This window comes from Lygodium microphyllum, chromosome 13 (assembly GCF_053477565.2).
Source record: "Lygodium microphyllum isolate KBCC chromosome 13, Lygodium_microphyllum_v1.1.10, whole genome shotgun sequence".
Lineage (NCBI taxonomy): Eukaryota > Viridiplantae > Streptophyta > Polypodiopsida > Schizaeales > Lygodiaceae > Lygodium > Lygodium microphyllum.
Window position 1 is genome coordinate 121,478,601 of NC_141147.1, and position 16,787 is coordinate 121,495,387.

Here is a 16,787-nt window from a genome sequence, read left to right on the forward strand (position 1 = left end):
GGGAGATTTCTAAGAGCAAAGGTAACATTTACATAAACTCATACAATATTTGATCATAATGTAGCTCTCTTTTTCAACATACCAATATATGTGTGCTCACCTTTCCACATGCTCATGTACAACTTTCCCCCATAATGTGAAATTAATTGTGTTCCATGTGAATAGGGTATTTCTATATAGGTGGCCAAAGTAGAAGGGATCATTAGCAGTGAAGCCCTTGGAAGTGGGAAAGTATTGGGTGATTTTGTGGCCAAAGCTCCCTAAGGTTTTGAAGGAAATGTCTACTTTGTTTGACATTACCATTTGCAGCTCAATGGAGGACAACTTGAGTGAGTTGCTTCAATAGGTAAGAAGTGATTGTGTAAATTTGACAAAGCAAGCACCAACATTTGTATTTCAATATGGATAAGGCAAGTGCAAAACAACTCTTGCAACCATTTCTTCTGAAAGGAGTCGCACGAGGCCCATTTTTTAGACAAGGAAGGTGCAAATCAACTCTTGCAACCACTTCTTTTGAAAGGAGTCACACAAGGCCCATTTTTCACTACCTTTATATGCCCACTCTCATTTGAGGAGTACTCATGGACACCATCCTCTTGGAATACATGCTTCCCTACTTGACTGAGCTAGCATGTTTTCATGGGACAATTTAGGACTTTATTAGGGATCACCTATTCCACCCTTCGACAATGGATCTCGATTGATATTTGATGTGCATAATGAATATGCACATTTTATTTGCACACATCGGTTCAGCATCTTGCAAATGTAGTTATGCACTTAGTATACCTTTTTGTAATTATGTGATTGTTAAAATTTTCAAGTGTTGAATAGTATAGAATTGGAAGCAATAGTTGAAACATTTAATGAGCAATATATAACTATGCTTTACAAAGACTATTTAGTAATTGCAAGGAATGTTGTAAGTATAATCAAATGAGGATAAGAGAATGGGAGAAAGTGAGAGGAATGTGCAAGTGAAGCAAATTGTGTGTGTGGTTTCGCTCATGTGTGCACAATTGTAGTACTAATACATTAAGATGTGTAAATAAATCATGTGCAAAGAACCAAGGGAGGGATGGAATGTGAATGAATATGTGCATGTGAATGTATATGTATGCAATTGATTGAGTAACAGTGAGATGATATTATTGTCCTAATATTAAGTATTTGAAGAGTTTGAAAAACAATAGATATCATACATTTTTGTAGTAAGTTTACGCAATAATGAAAAATCTCTTAGTGTACAAATTGTTTGATATTGCACATTCTTGTATTAAGTTGACACAATAATGCACAGTTGAATGTAATGAAAATATTTGTGTTATAGTTTCACTCATGTGTGCACAATTGAAGTACTAATATATTAGGATATAATTGCAAAACATGCACATAAGAGCATAGAGGAATGTGAATGTATATCTACATGCAAGAGTATATGTGCACAATCAAACAAGTAACAAAGCGATATTATTATTACCCAAATGTTAACTACTAAAAGTTTCTAACACAAAGGATCTCATGCAGCCTTGACCCTTGCAAAATTAAAAGGGTTATTACAAATGGGTGCATAACTTGAATCCATATGTGAGTTTGAGAGTGAGAGAGAGAGAGGAAATGGTACTTGAGGTAGTTAACATAAGGGGAGAAACACGGGTGGAGAAAGAGACCAAGTATTGGTGACACTATTGGTAGTGATGCTAATGTAAGGAGGGGGCAAGCAAGATGTGGTGTTGATAGAGGTGCTAGTGGCAGTGGAGAACCATCAGTGGAGGTAGTGGTGGTGACAGTGATGCACATGAGGTGAAGGAGGTAATGGTGGTAGTGGTGAGGATGGTGGTGGTAGAGATTGTGGTGGCAATGGAGGATCAATAGTGGTGCTAGATATATGCCCAAAAGAAAAGGATCAATAAGTGGACTATGTGGAACAAGAATTGGAGGTTCCCCAAAAAAGCTCACTTTCACACTTCGAAATCTGAAAGGGAAGGGTTCTCTTGTGAGGCACCTAAACTGTCCCGAGTTGAGGGTGTTTTAACAGAAGATTTCTAATCCAAGTTTTTAGCTATGAGGGGTTGCGCACACTTATCCTGGGTGCTACAAGGACTTCCTTGATACGAGTGCTATGATTGGATGTAGTACTTCACTTTGACCAAGTCAAAGAGTGGAGAATGTGGATTCCTAATTTACTTGTTTGAATAATGGTCCTCATGTGAGTTGCATGCATAACATGACCTAGGGCATAAGGTAGGTGTGTTGATGACTTGGGGATCACACTACATCCTTGGCTAGATGCAATACCCTATTGAATAGCAAAAGAGGTTACTATTGTTTCGACACACTCTTGGGTGGGCATTGTGTGTGTACAAGTATGGGGATTAGGATTCTCCTACTTAAAGAATTGTGTCAATGGTTTGTAAGAAGCACATATGTACAATTGTGGACTCGGATTTGTAATCATGGTTGGATGAACATATGTACACAACCTACTATGTTGTCCATGATTGTGAGAGTCAACATGGATGAGAGTGCAACAAAAAGAAGGTTCTTGATGCTATGCTCAGTGTGCAAGCAACGTATGCGTGTGAGATCTAGAAGATGGCGATCTAGGTAGCTCAAGGTCTGAGCCAAATTGGCAATTCCCAAGGCTGAAGAGGCCACTTAGTTGAGATAATGATACAATTCCATATGTGAAGGACCGATAAAGGCCTAAGAGGCCACTTAGTTGAGATAATGATACAATTCCATATGTGTAGGACCAATAAAGGCCTATTAGCAACAATTGTGGCCAAGAGTGCTAAATGGTATGTTGCAATGCCTAAAAAGATCCTGCAATAGCAATTATGGCCCTAATTGGGATGCATGTTAGATGCCTTAAGGCCTACTACCAAGGTCAAGTCCCCCTTCCTTCTTTTATTTGTGAGATGTTCAAGGCCTAAATGGCCATTCTATCAGATTCAGGGCCCAATGCCTAATTTAAATTCACTTCACTAGACCTAAGGCCTACATGCTCTTCCTAAAAGTTCTCTCCCTTTTTTAAAAAAAGTATAAAAGAAAAAGGAAGAAAAAAGATCAAACAACTAAAAATGATCTTATAGGGCCACAATGGCCACTTCTCATTTTTTTTTAAAAGACGGTAGATCCCTAAAAAGAAGGACCCTTAAGGGCTATGATCAACTGATTGCAAAGCAATTGATTGGATATGGTACACCAAGGCCTTGTTAGGCCTATTAATGACCTTATCAACCGACCCAAAGCTGAAAATTTTTCTAAAGAGAATAAAACATGCAATGCATCAAGGCCTTGTTAGTCATACACCTTGAGTGGTCCATTGGAGCATTGATTTTCCTATTGGCCACGGCCCTTTCAAGTCTCAATGACATGCTTACATGTGAAGGCTAACTAAAAGGCCTATCTGACATCATGCGGAGTTGATAGCCTTAAAGGCTTTTTCAAATAAAAAAGAGTGGTCTATCTGGCACCATGCAGAGTGAGCCTATGGCCTTGGCCAACTGAAAATGGTTTGGTTTTTTTGTTTTCCCCTTTCAAGTCTTCAGGCCCTATCAAAATCCCTAATGGCCATGGCATCATCAATGGCAGCCTATCAGCCTCACTGAATGGCCTATTAGCCTTATCATCGACCTTTATGACCATGGACTTATCAACGATTGATTATGTGTGTCATTTTTTATAAATTAAAAATTAAAAATTAAAAGATAGAAAATTGATTTGATCACTCATTGAATTGAAATTCAAAGCTCAAAAGTCAAAAGGCTTCACGAAATGACTGAATTCGGAAGGTCTAAACTTTGAAGGCTTATAAGTAGTTGACTCAACTACAACAACCGAGGCTAAATGGCCTATCAGTGTTTTTCATTTTTTAAAAATACATGAATAAAAATATAATAAAAAATAAAAAATATTATGCTCCAAGGCCTATTCAACATTTTCAATGGCCTAATTGGCCTTCTTTCAATGGCAAATCAAATTCAACATCTTAATATTTTTTGTGTCATGACCATTTTAAGCACTCTCAAATAACCTAATTGGTTTTATAAGATCATCCAATGCCATTATCAAGGCCTATTCTACCCTAAGCCATGAGATCTAGTGGTCTTTTTTATCACCTGCTAGGCCAAGATAAGGCTTAAAGGTTCTTACTTGGTATAATTAGTTGTAAGATGAATGATAAAACAAAAGAAATTCAAGGCCTAAGTGAACCAAAGAATTCAATCACTTCACACTCTCGAAGAGAATACTTGGTGCTTCATTGAGGATGATATAATTGAGTTCCTTGTTACGAGTGCTTCTTCCTTGTTGCACTCAATTCCCTCTATGTCTCATTCACTCTCCTCCTTCGCGATGCTCTGATGTGATCTCCACTTGCTTGCATTGCTCTATTTCTAGAGCTCTCCTACTCCACAACCTTTTACAATAAGCAAAACATAAAAAGCACATATGTAAAAATCCAACACTAAATCCAAGAAAAACAAAAAAAACCTTGCTTTTTGAGCAACTCACAGACTTTTAAGCCCCCTGCTTTTGGTTTTTGGTTGACCACCAAAGGCTTAAGACTTTATATCTTTATATTTTTTCTAAGGATTTTGGACATTATTTTATTGCTTCAACCTTCCTATAATTACACAAAAATTCCATCACAACCACAACAAAAATCCCAATGCACAAGCCCAAATTGATCCCTCTTGATCTGCCTGAATCCATGCAACATTTTGAAGTGCAAGCTCTTATTCCATCACTCAGCATAGAGAGTATATGCCTAGTTGCTCGATTCTATGGATTCGAGCAATGGAATCAAAATGTAAAGACTTTCACAAGTCTTGCATGCTAGACTTTAATAGAGCGCCTATTGCTTCAAGCATTTCGAACAATGTGGCAGTGTGAGCTTCTTACTCAACCGCCAAGACCCACGGACTGTTGATTGCTTCCAGCGTTTCAAGCCAAGTGCAATGGCTACCTCTCACATAATCGTACAAGCTCTCACACCTACAAGTATAGTGAGCTTACCTCCATGCTCAATTGAGTTACCTCCTCCCTCAAGCACTCCAATGGCTCCACAATCCAAGGTGCAAGCTCAAGCAAGCTCCAAGCTCCATGCTCCATTGCCATGCACAAGAGAAGAGAAGAGAAGAGGAAAAGAGGAGAATATGGAGAGCTTCTCCACCACGGTCCCTCACACACTCACTCCCTCACTCTCTCACACTCCCTCTCTCAAGCACAAGCTCTAGCAAGCAAGGACAATAAGAAGAAGAGAAAAAGAGAGCTAGTTTTGGCCACAAACAAGAATCATCTTCTCCATTCCCTTTTTGCCTTTTTATGCATGCCCTCCTTCTCTTTGGGTGCCCATCTCTTTTTACATGATTAGTCGTTTTAGCCAAGGTTCTCTTTCCTTATTTCTTTCCTATTTTCAAGGTTCCTTCGCTCGTGCCCATCTACATTTACAAATTCCACAGGAGGCAGCCTGGCACTCTTTTACAAAATGAATTACAATGCACCTAGTGCTTTCTTTACTATAATATGTGATGCACTCATTATTGTGAACTTTCTTTGCATTAAGGCTTTTCCCACATTTTTCTAAGCTTGCCTTTCTTTTCCACTTTTCTCACCTTGGCCTGTCTTCCATTTTTTACTTTTTGGGCCCTTTCTGGCTTGGACTTCCTATTGGGCTATAACATTACCCCCTCCTAGCCGAGTGCCAGTCCCATGGCACTTGTTGATAAGGGCTCGGATGGTAGAAGGTTTGCCATATGGGTTGATGACAAGATTTTGGGAGGTTGGCTATGGAGAAGAGACACATCAAAATGGATGGAGAGTTGTGGATGCCGAGGATGGATTGAGTGGATGATGGGAGCCTCAATGCTATTGGGTGATCATGGGTTGCCGAATGTACCTGAAAAGAAAAGGAAGTGCACTACCTGGGGGGTGTGCATATCTCACAGTGCAATGCATAGTGTCTGTGGTGCCAGTGGAACTGGGAATTGGGTCGAACCTTAAGCATAAGGTTGAGGTGTTGTCCCATAGTTGAGGACCTAGTTCTTGTACTAGGGAAATACTCTGAGTGTGACTTAGGGAGACAAGTCTAATCGTAGATGAGCAAGAGCTCCCTAGGTGTGTCTTGCCCTTAAGGTACCTTAGGTGTGTCTTGCTCTAGGGAGATACTCTCGGTGTGACTTAGGGAGACAAGTCTAACCGTAGGTGAGCAAGAGCTCCCTGGGTGTATCTTTCCCTTAAGGTACCTTAAGTATGTGAAGTGGGGAAAGGGCTAGGGTGGTCCCTAGATGCAGTCCTTGTGATGCTCGTAGAGTACGGATGGCTGATTTCCTTGTTGTGCTTCTTTGCTTTCTACTTCCTTTCTTCTTGTCCTTATCCTTTTTCTTATCTTTTCTTTTCTCACTTACTTTTTTTTTTGATGAATAAATTTAATAAGGGAGCATGCTAAGAGGCATCCCATTGCAGAGTAGGGGCCAAGTTGTGGTGTGACTTTGAGGGCTTTACTGAGAAATGCCATGCTTTGCAGATACCCCTTTAAGCTAGTTCTTACATTGAGTGGAGTAGATGACAAAAAACGGGTCGTTACACCCAGTGAATCTATTGTCACTCATATTCTCTAAGAGGTTCATGCAAAATGCTGGTAGGAGAGTGGCTCTTATCATGAGGTGCACCATCGCACAACTATTTATCCTAGCGTTTAGATTAAAAAAGAGAGGCAATAATCACTCTTCCTCCGTAGTAGATTTTTGTTTTAGTATACTCATAGTAGGCAGAGGTAGTTATGTGTGGTGATGAAAGCGGGGTCGAGACATGAGGAAAAGCCCTTCAAGAAACTTATTATAGATGGGTGGAGGTCCCTTTCGATGAAAATCAAGCTCTCTTCAGGGATTGAGGCATTTACATTATAGATCAAAGGGAAGTCATATCTACACGCACTTCCCGATTGAAATCAACTCCAAATCTTCTTGGGTAGGGTATGCAGATAGGATCATCTTGCTCTTAAGGTAGGGTGATGCAGAAAGCAATCCATGCCTCTACGCTAGAGTCCCAGATGTTTATGCACCACCTTGCCTATGCCTCATATCCCTCTACCCTCTGGGGTACATATGTCGCCTTATCTTTCCAATAGTTTGCATGTTCTTGCTACCACCTTGTGGGGTGCCTCCTCTTTTCCTCGAGACATCTCCTTCCTAGCCTTGCTAATGTTGACAAACATGGATCTTGAACATAGTTTAGCTGTGGAGGTTTGAACTCGTAAGCAAGAGACATGAAGACTGATGACTAGACACAGAATTTCACTCAAGTGAATTAGATTCCAAGATAGATTAGCTTGGACTCATAAACACAATCTTGAGTGGATAGAGTTACAGACTCTAAGTACAAAGTACAATAGCATTACATTAAAAATTGAACCAAGTACATGCGTTTATAGCTTTCCAACTTCTCCACTATCCTCACTATGCATATGGGATTCATGACATCTCTTCCTAGAGCATACATCATTTGTTACTTCTCAACAGCTAAAAGCTTGATGACATTATCCACTACCCTAGGATATAGCACTCTATCCAATGAGTGAGGGAAAGTGAAGGAGAACTCGAAAGAGCTGTGATTCTTCCATTGCTTCCACACCACAAGTTCCTAGCCCTAATCAAAACGATCGCACTCTTCACTTTGAGGAATGGCCACTTGAGGAACTTGTGGTGTCCAAGCTTGAAACTTCTTAGAAGCATGTTCTACCTACTCCCTACACTTGTGTCTTGCCTTCACCATCTATTCGAGTGGCCTGCTTACTCCCCTTGCTCTTCTATTTGCACTTGTGGCTACATAGGGGGGCTTGGTTCCTACACTTATTCCTCCTCTCAACAGTCCAAAATCAGGCCCTTCTTCCTAGGCCAACTCTAGTGGCTTGTGTTGCGATGGTTGCATTTTGTTGTTCTAGCTCCCCAAGCCCTAGTAGGGTGAGTTCTTGTGTGGTTAAGCTAGCTGAGATTAGGTGAGCGCATTGCTCCTCTATTTCCAAATTGGTGCTAGTCCTAGGTGCCTTGGAGTCCATGCTACAAAGCCCTCCTCATCAATTCTAGCTTTCTCTTTAGTTGCTCCATCATCTCTTCTCATGCTGGTTGTGTGACATTCAATATTGTGCTTAAGAATGCGGATTGTTGCTCTAGCATTCGTGTCTCAATAGCCACAACTTTGATTTCTGCTAGGAGGCCCTCACCCTCGGCATGGGCCAGCTTGTAGGCTAAGTTTTTTTTATTAGATCTTCATTTTGGGCTGTCCATTCTTCTGCTTTTTCCTTCATCTGCTCTAACCCTTGGTTTTGGTATTGGGCAAGGGTCGCAATCACTTGCTCTTGCTCTTGCCACAGTGTATGCATTTGCTCTTGCTCTTGGGTTTTTTGTTTCACCTACTCTTTTAGTATGACTTGTTCGTGGAGAGTTGATTGTAGCTCATTGTGTAGCTCCATTAGTTTCCTCTTGTTCTCCTTATCTTGTAGGTTCCTTGCCTCCTACAACTCTTTCCTAGCCTCTTCTTTTTGCCTCTTTAGCTCTTTTATTTCCAACTCTAGGCGTTTATTTTTGTGGGAGTTGAAGGCACACATATTTTCCAAGGAGATGTGGGTCTCCCCCTCTTCATCATATAACTCCTTAAGATCCTCTTCTCCCTCTCTTGCCTTCACAACCTCTTTTAATGAGATTACCTCCCTAGATCATTACTCTTGCTTGTTCCATCCTGTAGTTTACGAAGGAAACCTCTTCTTTTTTGAGCTTTACAAGTGCGGCCTTTTTATCTTTGGTTACCTTATGGAGTTGACTTTGGAATTCCTTCACCAATTCATCTAGATCTTCATTATGGTGCATGGCCAAAGGCATCGAAGTGGTTGACACTTCTAAGCAGGGTACCTTAGGCCCTTGGCATGACTGTGCATTGGTTGCTCCTGGTCTTTTGGTGCTTGCAAGACGGGCTCCTACGCTAAGTGCATATGCAATTTCTTGTACTTTGCTAACTAGGTACTGCACCCATGCCATGAGATTGCTTTCATTGACTGCCCCTTTTGTAGTACCCTATATTGGGGTGATTGTTGGTGTGGCCAAGACTAGTGGGATTGGTTATAACATGGCTTTACCCTTGCCTTCCACCACTAGTCTTGGTCCCGCTTCTTCCGCTGTTGTGCTTATGCTTGACACGTCCTCCCTTGCTAGGCTCATCATTGCCAATTTCCTGAGATCGGGAGGGTTGCTCCACTGATCTCCAAATGGCAAGGGCAATCTCCTCTTCTTGCCTCTTTTTACACTCTTCTTCTAGTCTATTTGACTCCTCCTCCATCCTTTGCAGCTCTTTGTTTTCCTCAATGGTGGAGCGGGCCTTCTTTATGGGGATTTTGAGATTAATCTTTCTTCTTTCCCTTTGTCTTGAGAGTTCTGAGCCTTATTGCTCACTAATTGTTCTCTTACTCAAGGCTTCTTGTAGTCGAGGTGGTTGGTCATTCTCCTTTTCATTAATGATCCTTTCCATGTTGTCCTATTGCTCTTTATGGGTTTCTTCTCACTCCTATTCTCCTTCTAAAATTGAGATGGTTGAGTTTGCTGGGATGGGAAAGCAATGCTCCTTGCGGATTGGTGATGGCTCCTCGTGGATTGGTGATGGCTTCGGGGTTTCCTCTACCACTTCTCTCTCCGCCTTCTCTAGATCTTCCTAGATAATGGTTGTTAACACTCCTCCAAAACCTATGGTTGAAGCCTTCGAGGTAGATTTTTTCCTTTCAGACTCTGTAGGGTAGCCGAGGACTCTCCTTCTACTACCCTTGGTGCTGGGCCTAGTACCTTTGCCGAGGCTTGTATTGTTTTCCAAACGTAGGTGTTTCAATTCACCTCGTCCAAGGCATTGGTTGCAAGGCTTTCCATCAAGGGTACACTGATTTTACTCATAAGGGTATTGTATCTCTGGCTTGAAAAAAGTGTGTGGATCATTTTAGCATGGAGTTGTTAACCCTCACACAAACAAGGTGGAAAATCTGGAAAATCTAAAGCACAAGACAAAGGCCAAGGCAAAGTAAAACGGAAGACGAAGGCGCGCTAAGAAAAATCTAGAAACACAAGAAGTGCAGAAAATTCCTAAATAAGGGAACAAGGCACACAAGGAAAAGCGCAAGTCAATACTTTTGTAAAAGAGTGCAAGCGCATCATGGTTTAATTCAAGGAGCGTCGAGCTCTCACCCGTGCAATTTGTAAATATAGATAGGTAGTGGAAAGGAAGCTAGGAAGATAGAAGGGCAATGGGGAAAAGGGCCTAGGCCATGGCCGGCCATGTAAAAAAGGGGGTAAGGGGATGACCGCCCAAAAGGGATTTAGGGTTTTGTATATAAAGTTGAAAAGTGAATGAGAAGCTCATTCTTGTGTGTGGCCAAAAGTGGCTCTCTTCTTCTTCTTTTCTTCTTCTTCTTCTTCTTGCTTGCTTTAGCTTGTGCTTGAGAGAGGGAGTGTGAGAGTGTGAGGGAGTGAGTGTGTGAGGGTGAGAGACTAGGGAGGAGAAGCTCTCCATCTTCTCCTCTCTTCTTCTCTTCTCTTCTCTTCTCTTCTCTTCTCTTGCTCGCGGTGATGGAGCTTGGAGCATGGAGCTTGAGGATGGAGCTTGCTTGAAGCTTGCACTTGGATCATGGAGCTACCGGAGTGCACAGGAGAGGAGGTAACTCGATCGGCATGGAGGTAAGCTCACTACACCCGTAGATATGGATGGCGTGTCGGCTATGTGAGAGGTAGCCATTAGTGCTTGGCTTGGAACTCTTGAAGCAATAAGCGGTCCGAGGGTCTTGGAGGTTGAGCGAAAGCTCCCACATTTTGGTTCCGTTGTTGGGACCAATAGATTCAAGCCTTGAGCGCTTGCATGTCGAATCGAGCATTGAAGTAGGGTTTTCCCTGAACCGGTGCTTGAGGTAGATAGGTAGGAAGAGAGGGAGTTTGAAGAGGTATTCGATCTCCTTAGCAAGTAGGTTTTTATTGTTTTGGACTTGGGAAAGCATGATGGAGTAGTGTAGATATTTTTCTTATAATTTTTTCTTGCATTTAGGAAGGATAGGAGCAAAACATTGGAGCAAACAGTAGGGTTTTTTGTGCTGTATAACAGGCTGAAACAGGGAAATAGGGGCACAAATTCAAATTTCTGGCTGGAAGAGTATGAGGGACTAACTTCTAAGGTCACCGCAGGCTGGGATGGGGCAACAAAAGGCCTAGGGAACCAGGAAAGACCACATTTGACATTCTGCCTTGTGAGAAGAGAGTAAGCTTGAGAGCCAGGGAGAGAGTAAGAGAAAGAGAGAGGTGTGGGGAGATCGTTGAAGAGCCGATCAATTCAAGCGCCGCATTGCTTCCAGGTATGCCTAGCAGTTCCTTCTATTGTTTTGCACCTATTTGGAAGGCACGGCACGATTTTGTGGACTAGGCGTTGACCTTGAGGCATCGCGCGCAACCCGCGGGCCGTCGTCTGCACCATCGGACCAGTTCGTCCGAGTCCCAGAATAGGACTGCCCGACTTCTGGAGTCGGACCATCCGACTCTGAAAATCGGACCACTTTTTCGATCCGATTCCCAGAATTGGACTAGTCCCAGAGAATCGAACCACCTTTGCCTGTTTGATCAGAAACTCGACCGTCCAATTTTGAAAATTGGACACTTGGACCCTAGAAATCGGACACAAGGAATCGGACGGCTTAGAATCGGACGCCTATCAAAATCAAACGTGACCAAAATCGGACCACTGGATAGATCGGATCAACCCAAAATCGGACGTCCAATTCTGATAATTGGACTCCTGAAAATTGGACATCTGAGAATCTAACATAAAACTGTCAAAATCGGACAGGTATCTAGAACACAAATTTTGACGCATCTAAACCCCGAAATTGACCCCAAAGGCTACATAAAGCTAAAGGCACATCACAGATCCATCATTGGGCTGAAACTTAGAGTAAGGAGTTCAAAATTTGACTATAAACGGTCCTCCAAATTGTGCATGGCGTTTACCGTAACAGCCCTGCAGGCCGGGGGGACTTCAGATTAGACCCTAGTGTAGTAATGTCTCTACACAAGCATAGATCTTCACTTACAAAGCAACAAACAAAATCCCACACCCAAACAAAGACAAAAAGAGACCCTAGAACCTCAACAGGCCAATCTAGCCATCAAGGGCAAAAAGGCCACACCACAAGAACACAAAGACATTGTGTTCAGACCGTGTCTAGTCAGAGCAAAATGCAACATCAGCAAGCTACAAATGCGAAGATGACTAGACATGACACTCTTGATGAGAGATGTACCTTGAGTAGCACTGCACAAACGACCCAAGACATCGGTGGAGAATCCACATCTGGTTGTGCAGTTGGAGACTCAAGGGCATTTGTCAGAAGGCTTAAATTTACAAGCCAAGACCCGAAAGACGAAGACATAATAGTACCACCTGCTTATCTTAGGTTCAAACTCACCGTGAAAAGAGAGCACACTATCGATGCTCTGATTGATGAAGGAGCAGATTTTAATATCTTGACCTATGAATCGTGGACCCTACTAGGCCAACCAGAGCTCACACCGACTAGTTTAACTCTTAGCCCTTACGGGGGACACCCACAAGCACTAATAGGGAAGTGCAAAATCCTTGCGACAATCGAAACTGAAAGCTTGCCTATCCTATTTCATGTTCCTCCAAATAGTGCTAATTATGGGAAGGAAACCCTCCTTGGAAGACCCTTCAAAAGGGCGACCAAGTGTGAGGCCAACTATGTAGTACAGAGGATACACTTGACACTACCAGGTGTGAGGATAGTCACAACCTTTAGCAAGGGTGACCTCATCGAACCTCGAGGGAAAGGCAAGGAGGGTGCTGACATAATAGTCAAGCCTGCTAACGAGAGCAAGGACTTGTTGGAAGAGTTGATACAAGCACAGGTTGAACAACGAGAACTAGTGAGTGAGGCCATGCCTAAAACAGGAAGGACAAGAGACAATGCCAAGGACGGGCTTTGGACTTACAAATATAGCAGAAGACCCCAAAAGAAGCCCAAGCCTTATAGACGAAGCCATTGATGGAGGGTCAATACAACACCGAGATGGATATCCAAAGCGTTGCTATATGCTCAAGGGTATCATGCAAGTAACTGATGGATTTGGGTACCCAAACCCCCCTGCTAAACCACCTCTATCAGCTGAAGGCCAGATTGCATCAAAAGCAATGAAGCACAGGAGGAAATCTAAGAGAAACTCCAAGTCTCGAGGCAAGAAACCAAACATGAGTGTTCGAAAGAAAGAGCCTCAGCCTAGCATACTTAATAAGCAGATGTCATTAGTAACCATTGAGCGTGCACAAAGACCACTAGTGCTCAAGGAGCTTTTGACTTCCCAAGAGGAGAATGAGCACCAGAGGCACAGCACTGCTCATGAGAAGGCTGATTGCTCAACAAAGCAAATGGCACAATCGTCTAATAGCCTCGAGAAAATCATTCAGCTAGTGCCAAGTCCACCTAAGAGTCCTAGATCTCCTACACCCTCTTTTCCCAAACGAACACAGGAAGCACAACAACAGTCGTCAAGGGTGGCTGCTCAATTCCAATCTCTATCTCCATCTAAGCTTCCAAATGTCCAAGAGGTGGGACATGACATCATCCAAATCTCTCGGCCCAAGGATATGCCTATGCAACCTAATGGGACTAGATCAACTCATGCTCGATCTACACAAGTGACTACTCAAAGGGAAACAAAAGACAATACCACTTCCGATCGCCCTAGGGACTTGACACCACAATCCACCAAGGGTAGACAGCCCACTGGACTAGCCGCTACTACTTCCAATCAGGGATCACAGCAATCACAACCCTTGACCGTGACAACACCCCTTGCGGAACGTGTCCTTAGTAGTCCACCTGTGGAGGAGGTGCTGCAACTAGCATCCTTGACAACTCCAGCACTTCCAAAGTCCTTGAAACCTAAGCTAGAGGAGTTAAATAGAAGGAAATTTATTGAAGAGCTAAACTCTCCAAAAAGAGAGGTAGTTGTACCCTCTCAACCTAGCAAGGCTGTCCAACAGGGTGCAGCTACGTCCCATGAGGACACACCAGAGAAGGGGAAAGCTGAGGCCCAACTAGGCACATCAATGGCGGTTGACCTAGTTCAAGGTCCTAAGTCGTTAAGGTATGCACCTTCACTGACCAAGAAAAAGAGGAGAAAACAACGAAAACAATAGCATTTACAAGTGGTCGTGGATCCCAAGAGCATTGAGACCAAGAGCGTGGGAGAGCTGAGGAATAAAGCATCGAGTCCATCCACCAATGAACCCATTGATGTCTCTCCTAATAGCGGTGAAACCTCTCAGACACATTCGTGTGTTCTGAAAAATCAAAGTAGTCATTACCATCAATGGCTGCTCAATCCACCGACAATAGAACTCGCATTGATCAATCAAGAGTGGATACAATGCTGTCACAACAGGGTGACAAATCTATACCAGTCACGTCCAAGGAGAACCATGACGCAATAACGAAGCCTCAGGAGGAACATGGAAACCCCAAGAGCATAAGAAACCCTAGCATTGACCAATCTTGCTCGTCTAGGCCTGAGCCCCCAACTATGCTAAAGCCTAGGCAAACTCCTAAAACCTTGCATGAGATATCAACTGAGAAAGCCCTCGTTGAACATAGAAGTGTCGCAGAATGCTTAACCGAGTTGAATGCTAGGCTCAAAGTGTTCACACGTGTCTATGTCCTGGCAGACATGGGTGCATTCCCTAAAGAGCACCTTGAAGAATACTTGCCATTTCCCTTATCCTGGGAAGAGCAAGAACATCTTGACAAGCACTATAACAGGCTCCTGCATGAACGCATGCGACTCATCTCTGACGAGGAAGCCAAAACTACGCTTAACTGTAACATTCAATGATCTGCTCTACCAACCAAATCTCTTAGAGATAGAGCAACTAAAGCAACAATCGAAGGGTCAAAGTCAATTTGAACAATGTTGGTGTGAAAACCGCATTGCAATTGCTGAACTAGGAGCCTAGATCATGACAATCTCAGAGGAGCGATTGGCCAAATGGCGGTCTCAGAGAGACCCAACTTATGTGGCACCAACTTCCTTTCGAGTGTGCTGACTACCATTCGGGGTACGAACTTAGCTGAAACTAGCCAAGCAAACTCACTGTCTGATAAGGCTCTCATTGAGGAGGAGTTACATGTTGCTAGTACACTCGGACAAGGTTCCATGCTATTCGATGTGGCAAAATATCTATCGGTATTGAGTAAGCTGCCAAGAGTACTAGATGCGTGTGCCACACTCCAATACAATCCGGAGTTCTACAATTGGCTTTTATCCTCGTGAAGTGACATGGATTCGTAAATATGTACATAAATAAACAATCAATTTTGTGACCCTGTATAGACAATATCAACACACACAAGCAATGATAGTCAAGCGTAGGGAGAAGAGTTGGGTTCAACAGGCTGAGCTCCTCAGGTCCTCCTCTCACCACACATTTAGAAGTTGTGTGACCATTCCCGCCTCCAGGTGGAGGGCATGCAACCCTCATTACCGCCATAGGAAGCCCTAACCAACATCTCTGATAGTGTAGATAGGGAACCATCCCTTTCTATACACCTTTCCCCCTTTCCGGTCTATCCTTCTGAGGATGAGCCCTACCCCACTCCATGACGACTAGTCCATGCAACTTAGCATGAGCCAAGATCTACTAATGGTTGGAGGCCAAAGGAACATCATCATGGGGGCCATCCCTCTACAACAAACACTGCATGCCTCACCTCTCCCTTCCTCGTCATGTGTGCCTGATAACCCACTATATAATCCCTTCCATGCGAATAGTTTTATCCTGCCTCAAGGCCTAATCCTTGGTTCGCATATTGCAGGTCCCCTTACAATAGCCGGCATGGAGCCCCCAGTACAGCTGGCTTGCAAGGATGCTATCTGCTGTCGAAGGGAGCATGTAGCACAAGCTCCTCTGTCGGAACACTACATACCTACCCTTAAAAGGTATGCAAAGAAATGAGGCCCCAAGAAACACCACCTCGGACGTAGGCCAAAGAATCCCCAAGCTAGGGGAATAGAAGCTCAAGGGAGCACATGGGGCATGGCAACACCGATCGTGCAAACTCCCACCAGATGCTCGGGCACCACATGCTCAAAAGAGGAGATGGTAGCTCGAGACAGGCAAGAATTTGACACATTGTTTAAAGGCATTCTGGAAACAGTTACAGCTAGGGACTACACCATTCACGTCCTGGCTGACATTTTTTCCACTCAGCCTCATAGAAGCCCCTCACCAGCACAGTCTCAGTCGCCCGACCACTCAGACTCGCCCCGCCTCATACAAATAGAGTAGCCCCATGTTGTATGAAAGGCTTATCAAATGCTACCTAGCCATGACTTTTTGTCTTTAAATGGTTAAGTGCTGACATGTTCCCCGATTGTACAAACTTTTTATATTTGCGTTTAACATACTTCACATCTTTAGCAAAAGAAAAAGCTAATCAAGTGCAGGTGATAAGTATCTAAGCCAACACCATGGAATTCAACTAAGTGATGCCTCCTTGCGTTGCACTAGTTTATTCTAGTTGCGGCATATGCCATGCATGTACTCTCATGAAGTGACAAGTGGATGCAGGATGATGCAGGTCTTTGTGCAAAAGTGTTCAATGCCCAAGTCACCGCAAGTCCACCGACCCCACAAAGAGCTGCAACAAAGCCACACTGCCGAAAGCAAAGATCACTCGTGCGAGTGCCCAT